General features: G+C 38.5%; 1 long non-coding RNA gene across 1 annotated transcript; it reads right to left on the reverse strand.

Annotated features, from left to right (window-relative positions):
• Positions 1 to 794: 794 nt before the first annotated feature.
• Positions 795 to 8,206, reverse strand: LOC143421737 (uncharacterized). The gene is made up of 2 exons (XR_013101296.1): positions 1,219 to 8,206; positions 795 to 1,055 (listed from the first exon to the last, which is right to left on the reverse strand). It is a non-coding gene; the product is annotated as an uncharacterized LOC143421737 (long non-coding RNA).
• Positions 8,207 to 8,532: the final 326 nt, after the last annotated feature.

The raw sequence follows: 8,532 nt of genomic DNA on the forward strand, positions 1-8,532 counted from the left end.
GCAGAAAGAGGACAGTGCAAAGTTACAGAGCAAAACAAAGAAGGGGGGGGGGGGGGGTTCCACACTGACCATAACTGAGACCGTCACAGGGTTTTCACTCATCATAGATGACCAGTGTAAAATGTATTCCACTACAGATTACATGGCCCAACAAGTAGTTGGTAACTAGGGCTGCCACGATTAGTCAACTAGTTCATGCCACTGCATGTGGCGAATAAAATTTGAACTTGAACTAGCTATGATTATGTCGACTATCAAAATCGTCGACGACGAATTTAATAGTCGACGCGTCGTTTGAAGCTTTGTAAGATCCCAAAAGATGCAGGAATAGAGATTGACAGACCACGTGACTTTTGCGCATTGCATTGTGGGTACAAGTGGCAACTAAATCATAACACTGCATCAAACACTAGTATTTCCAGCACCGGTAACCATTAATTCTGTGGTTTTAATCCCGGAGTAAGGATGTTAGTGTGCTGCACAACTTTCATCACGCACATATTTATTATTATATGGTCCTAAGCGTGAGTGCATACACTCACAACATGTTTAGTAACTTCAGATCCTGCAACAAGCCCAGGCCCAGTTTACTTTGGTGATTTGGACGATTCCATCTCACAGCTGTTGTTACAGGCCAACGCATCTATTTGTCGTTTCAGGTTGTAGTGTTACACAACATTTTCAGATCTAATAGAAAAAAAAAAGTGTTTTGTAATTCATTCAATTATTGTCTTTATTTTTAACTGGCATTATTGTTTCATTCTGTTATAGAATCTTACAAGAAAGAGGCAACATTGTATTTCATCGTGCTTTATTAGCTGCTTCGGTGAAAAACAAATCAACAATGAAAACCCTCCAACATACTGGAAAACAGTTATTCATAACTTGCTTGCTTCAATACAACACTTGGGCACATATATGCAGACGTTTCGTGGCTGTTTGGATCTCGCTCTCTCTCTTAACCGATCAAATCTGGCTGTGGTAGCAGCTTTAAACCCAGGCTGATAGAGGGGCCCAGTCTGGATCGCATTCCTGCATTTTGTAGGCTGGTTTTCCTACAAAACACATCAAAAAATTGGCAAACATTAGCCCGCAAAGCCACCGCGAACAAAGCAGCATAGCAACGAATTCAATTCAAATCAATATGAGACTTATTTGTAACCTACATCAACAGTTATGTTGTGATAAATTACGTATTAACTACAACAGAAGACTGACCTTTGTGGGAATGCTTGGAGCAGACTAACATGTGAGCTGGAGTGTTCTGGGACGTTATATTTGGTCTTGGAATGGCTGCAATCCAGGCCATCCGTCACCTCTTTGTTACTTCGGAAACGTGGCTTAAACAATTTCTCTTCCACAACTGAATCCGATAACAACCGATCTCTTTACCCGTCGGTTTCCCGTGGCTGTCATGTGACCGGCTATTGCAGTTAATAATACAACAGCTTCTTGCCATGTGTTTCTTTTTATTGCGGTGTGACTGTTTTCATGTGAAAGCCTGCGTGCGCTAGTACCGCTTGCCACTCGTTCCCAGAATCCTTTGCGGTTTTACTCCGGAAATGGCGTCACATTTTAATCTCTGTGGCTGTATCCCTGTATCCTATCTGCAGCCCCCCCTTTTTTTTTTTGAATACGCTTTATTGACAAATCACAAAATACAAATATACAAATACAAAATAGCAAACACAATGTCAGGGGGTTCGTATAAAAAACAAAATAGACACAGTCTATTAAAGAATCAGATGATATTGAACAGGGAACATAAGTTTATGGTTTTGACAGCTTTTAGATTTTGAGAATGTTGTATGGTTTTAACATATTGTTTGGTTTCAGTTAAAAAGCACTGAAAGGATGGTTTTGCGTTAGAAAATTTCGACTTATGTATATGAAATTTAGCCAATAATATCAATAAATTAATCAAATAAAATTTGTTTGCCCTGTGCATGGGGTCGTTAAAGAAACCAAACAATATTTTCTCGTAACAAAGAGAGAACTCATAAAAGATAAAGGAAACAACAAAAACACAAAATTCTTGCCAGAAAAGATTCGTGTATGAGCATGACCAAAATAAATGAGAAATATCTTCCTTCACACAATTACAACATGTACAGTTAACATCAATGTCCTTTTTATAACGTACAAGAAAAGATCTGGTTGGGTAAAAACGATGAATAACATTAAAAGATATTTCCTTTACTTTGTTATTTAATAGAAATTTCAACGGTAAGGTCCAAATCTTCTCCCATTCCAGGTCCTGGTATAAGTTATTCCAGTAGGCGACAGCCGTTGGGACACAAGTTCTGTCTTTTTGAAACAGAGTTCGTATTTCACGGTTGTTTTTCCTCCTTACAGAGGGGAACCACACCTGACCAACATAAGTAACAGCAGGATCCAGTGGTAAAGGGGTCAAATCATTAACAACAGGATTTCTAAACAACATTAAGACCCCAGCAGGGATAGCATCAAACTTTCCTTTGGTGGAACAGGAAGACCATATGTATTCAAAAATTCTGAGTAAGAGAGTAAACCTCCAGCTGGATTTATAAGTTGTGAAACACGATGAATCCCATTATCAAACCACTTACTTATAAACACAGACTTATGTTTGTATAAAATCTCTCTATTGTTCCAAATATAGTATCTATGTGGAGAAAAGTTGTGTTTATAAATCAATGACCAGGAAAGAAGCATTTGTTTATGAAAGTTGGATAGTTTTAAAGGGATTTTATCGATATTGTAATTACAAAGCAAAAGAAAGTTAAGACCACCAATTTTTGAGAAAATATAATTGGGAATAAAGTTCCAAATTGAGGTTGGGTTCCTGAAAAATTGTTTAATCCAGTTTATTTTAAACACATTGTTTAATGAGGAGAAGTCAAGAAAGTTTACTCCACCATAGGGCTGCTCGATTATGGCAAAAATGATAATCACGATTATTTTCACTGAAATTGAGATCACGATTATTTGACGATATTTATTTAACCCTTTAAGACCTACTATAGAACCAAGTCCACCAGAGCTTATATTTTTTTTTTTACATGCTGTAGTGCCATTTGTGGGAGCATTTCAAGTTGCTATACATCAATACAACTGTTATAGCCCATATTTTAATAATATGTATGCATTAAGCCCATAGTAATTACATAAATTGCAAAAAAGTGCAATAAACTACAAAAAAAATTGAAAATCGCTTTTGTTTTGTTTACATATATTTCTACTTGGAGAAATTTAAGAGGTTTATCCCTCAAAACTTTAAATACAATAAAGTTGCAAAAAATAGTTTCCCACCACAGGAAATTTATTTTGAGTGTCTTCATAGTTTTATTTTGGAGATACAGCAATTTTTATATACTGCAGGAAAAACAAAAAACAATCCTATGATGCAAATTTGCAAAGAAAACAGCAGGTGCATCATTTCACTGTGGGAAGTGTTACGAACAGCTGATAGGAACGGCAAAGCGTGTTTCTGGAATATTATGTTTTTGTTCCTGCAAGCGCTTTTTATGCAATTTTTGCAAAGCTATATGTGGAACGAAACCGTGACCGAGGACAAGCTGATGGCATAAGATGTAAGTACAACTCCTCCGGTTTCATATGCAAAACAAATTATTGCGCTAGCTTACACGGTTCAGGTTCTACAGGGATTTAAAAATAGTTACACAACACGGAGCGTGCTGCTCTGACCGGCTTTAAAGGGTTAACAATGACTTTAAAAAAATAATATAACATAGTGTGCAACACCACTGAAGTTTTTTTTTTTAAACTCTCTTTTCAACCAGCGGCAGTCACTCTCCTCTCCAAATAACTCCTGCTTAGCTTTCCGAGCTTTCCGAGCTTCCCTCGGGTCCTCTTAATCAGCGGTCTCCAACCTTTTTTGCGCCACGGACGGTTTATGCCCGACAATATTTTCACGGACCGGCCTTTAAGGTGTCGCGGATAAATGAGGGAGGGGCTAATAATCGGCTCAGTCATTTTTAATGATCGTTGAAAGCCCAGATCGTAATCGTGATTAAAATTCGATTAATTGAGCAGCCCTACTCCACCATGTTGGTATGAGCTGGATAAAACTGATCTTTTAATATAATGAATTCTATTCTTCCATATGAAATTATAAAGATGTCTGTCAATATCTGCCAGGGTTTCTTTATTTACATCAAGAGACAAAGCAGCATGAGTTAGACGAGATAAACCCTCTGCTTTCGTGAGTAAAACTCTCCCTTTAATAGATAAATCCCGCTGCAGCCAAGCATTTAGCTTTTGTTGTGTTTTGTCCAAAATTGGAGTGAAATTAAGGGAGCACCTGGTGGATTGATTTTTATTAATGACTATACCAAGGTAAGTGACAGACTCTTTCACTGGGATGCCAGCAATAGATAGACTGGTACAATTTCTAAGGGCAAGCAGTTCACATTTGCCAATGTTTAGGTGGAGTCCTGAAGCTAAAGAAAAGGCATTAATTGTGTTAATAGCAATCTGCACCTGTGAAGCATTTTTTAAAAAGAGAGTGGTATCATCAGCAAGTTGACTAATGAATATTTCTTCAGCCGCAATTGTTATACCTTTCAGAGGACTGCCTTTAATATAATCAGAGAGGAGTTGAGCACAGATGAGAAATAAGTATGGGGAGATGGGGCAGCCTTGCCTGATACCGCGGTTCAAGTTAAACCTAGGTGATGTACCTGCTTGTAGTTTGATGGAGCAATTCACATTTTTGTACATTGTTTTAATTGCATTCTGAAAATAAGGGCCAAAGCCAAATTTGTCCAAAGCCTGAAAAATAAAACCATGTTCAATCGTGTCAAACGCTTTGCAGAAATCTACAAATAAGATAAAGCTATCATCCCTACACAAATCTGCATAATCAATTAGGTCAAAAACAAGTCTAATGTTGTTGGATATGTGTCTGTTAGCCATAAAGCCAGACTGAGTTTCATCAATAATATCATTCAAAACAGTTTTCAGTCTTTTGGCAAAGATCTGAGCTAGGATCTTATAATCATTATTAAGGAGGCAAATTGGCCTCCAATTGTCAATATAAGTGGGATCTTTCTTTGGCTTTGGGATTAGGGTTAACAGACCTTGTGGTAAAGTGGGGGGAAGAGACTGATTTATAAGACTTTCAATGTATATATTAAGAAGAAATGGAGCCAGTTGATCTGCAAAAGTAATGTAAAATTCAGAGGTTAAGCCATCGGTTCCTGGGGATTTATTAAGTTTAAGACGTCGAATAGCAGGTAGCACTTCACTAATAGATATCGGCCTATCACAGAAACTCATCTGATCTTCTTTAACTGTTCGCACATCAGGGATTTGTTCCATAAAGTTCAGAGCAGCACTCTCATCAAACTCTGACTTGTATAAATTTTTATAAAAATTGGAGCAATAGGTGGAGACTTTTCGGGGTTCATCAGTTATAATACCGTCAATATTAAGTCTCCAAACACAACCAAGTTTAGAACGAGATTTCTCTAATTTAAAAAAATAGTGGAGTTTGCATTATATTGGCTATAACATTATCCCTATTTAAGCAATCAGAGAGTGACGCGACGAATATGGCGTTATTTTTGTGCCACTACTCTGAGCGCACGTAAAAAAAAATTGAGCGCACATAAAAAAAAGTTTGCAGGTGCAAGTGTTGCATTTTGAGGAGAAATTTAAATTTAAAAGCTGAATTTGAGTGAACAAAATTCATTGCTGCGTGCAAAAACTGTATTTCAGTGTTTGCTATTATCCACACACACACACAATAGCACCCCCTCTCACTCAGTTTTTGCATTTGTGCTCGCTCGCAATGTGTTCGCAACATTTCTGCCTGTGGGCGCTCAACTCTTTCTGTTAGTGATGCGCGAATCATGAACGAATCGTTCAATACTCGAGAATCACTTTAATGACTCATGAATCATGATTCACAAGCCCAACTGACTCACTGACTCATCCCTGTTGCTGTTAGCAGCTATATATCTAGCTTATAATTAAAATTGTGGAGAAAAACACAACATCCAGTATCTTAACAAAAAAATTTCTGCTCAAACTCAATTCAGTAAAAACAATCAAATTTACCATCACTACTTTCTGTACACCGTTATATTTGTGCCACAAAACCAGCCAATCACAGACTTGGATGCAAAAAAATCTGATTGGCTGTTCTGGTCTCCAATGAGCTCGAAATGACGAAATGCAATATCCCAGAATCCATTTCGTCCAAAACTCAAACGAGGCAGTGGCGGAGGAACACAGAGTGGCAGAGTTTGAAATATTACTCTTTCTGGGTCACAAAATAAACTTTTAAGAGATTTTCATGTGAGAATGTTTCTGTGTAAACTTCAAATATCTGCTTGATTCATCAAGACGTCAGATATTTGCAAAAGTGCTCTAATGTTTTTGGAGATGCCTGTTACCCACCAGCTGACCGGTTGGGAACTCGTGTTAAACGCTGATGAAAATGCAGAAAACACAGATCATGAACACTTGTTCAACCAATCACTTTCATTCCACTTTGATCTGCGACAAACTGACGCGTTCATCTCTGTTACAGTGTTGCGTTAGACTGCTATATTTTTTTGTTCTTTATGCTGTAGATTTTCACGTCTCTGGAATAGTTGGCAGTAATAAGGATGAGTTCCTGTAAAATCATATTGATATGACCCGTGACATATTCGTAGATGACAGATTAGTTTGATGGGTTAACTCATAGAGCTGAAGATATCGTGGACATGCTGACCTCGCTCCGTGGTGTACAGGGCCGTTTACCCTCATGATTAATATTCACAATAAAAATATTAGCCGAACATCATGAAGTCTGTATGTGTTTCATAGTGTCGAACAACCTTTGTACAGTTAAAGCCAGCAGTTACTACATGACGGAAACACCAACGTTATCTCTTTTATGCGTTTATACACAGGTCACGCTGATTACTGAACAAAAACCCAAAGATCAGATGTTAAACAGATTTATTTGCTTTCTCTCCTCCTTAAACATGTTTTTAATGTTAGTTATAATTCAGAATTAGCGACTGAAACACGTAGGACACATAAGAACATCAGGAAATAAAACACCGATAAATATAACCTCAGTAAATGAAGTCAGTGTCAGCGGGGGTTATTACAGCTGTGTACCGGGGCCTGCGCTTTGTCGGTGGTAATGAAAGCTCGATTGCGAGGCGAGTGGGTCTATCCCACGCTTTGCCGTGAGACTGGGCAGACATCTCCGAAATCATCGAAACACTTTTGCAAAGAGGCTGTATCTTGACAAACCGACCAGACACATGAAGATTAAACCACTACATTCTCGGCTAAAAAAATATTAAAACGGTATTTGGTGACACACACACAGGGTTTTTCAAAGCTCAGTTCTGTTAGCTTCCACATGCCGGTTGTTGTGTGCTAGAAACAATGGCCACCAGGCCAAAGCAATGGTTTTGACTCGATCAGCGTTAACCCCGCCCCCTGAGTTTGATGGGTGAGGCTGACAGATAAAATGGCTGAGACCTGGTGAGACCTGAAGGAGTCAACTGTGCCAAAATGAATTAATTAAATACACCATTAAATAATTATTTAAATGTGACAATAATTAATTAAAATATGAAATAAACAAGTAATTAGTTAAATGTGTCAATAATTAATTAAATGTGTCAAAAACATTTTTAATTAATTATTTCCAATTTTAATTAATTATTGCCACATTTAATTATTTAATGGTGTATTTAATTAATTCATGATGGCAGTCCTGGCGTTCCATAGGGCACAGCCTAACACTTGAAAAAGGAAACGACCACTATGTAATCCATTTATTTTAACAAAGTAACTGCATTCTAATTATCACCTATTTAAATGGTAACTGTAACAGAATACAGTCAAAGGAGCTTGCAAAGAAAAGCGTCTGGACTTCTTTAAGTTGCTTGAAGACGTTTCACCTCTCATCCGAGAAGCCTCTTCAGTTCTAAGGTCAAATGGTGGAGAGTCCCAGATATAAACCTAGTGGGAGAGACCCCCCACAGAGGGACAAAAGGACCCCCTGATGATCCTCAAATCGCCTGAGCCAAGGTGGGAAACTGGGCGTGGGTCCCAATCAGCCAGAGTTTCGGGTGTGTTCATTGTGAAACCTGGCCCCACCTTATCATGTGATTTCCTGAGGTCAGATGGCCCAGGATGTGAGTGGGCGTTAAGGCGTCTGGGAAGGGATCTCAAAACTGGATTATAGATGGCAGAGAGTTGGTGTCGTAAACCCCACCTCTGTTCAAAGATGGTCGCTCACAGTGGACATAGATGGCTTCTTTCACTCCTCTTTCAAACCATCTGTCCTCTCTGTCCAAAATGTGAACATTGGCATCCTCGAAAGAGTGTCCTTTATCCTTAAGATGCAGATGGACTGCTGAGTCTTGTCCTGTGGAGGTGGCTCTTCTGTGTTGTGCCATGCGCTTGTGAAGTCTTCAAGCAACTTAAAGAAGTCCAGACGCTTTTCTTTGCAAGCTCCTTTGACTACGATGACCTGGATGACTGAGAACCTTCACAGACGTAACAGAATACAGT

This window comes from Maylandia zebra, linkage group LG13 (genome assembly GCF_041146795.1).
Source record: "Maylandia zebra isolate NMK-2024a linkage group LG13, Mzebra_GT3a, whole genome shotgun sequence".
In the NCBI taxonomy this organism is placed as follows: Eukaryota; Metazoa; Chordata; class Actinopteri; order Cichliformes; family Cichlidae; genus Maylandia; species Maylandia zebra.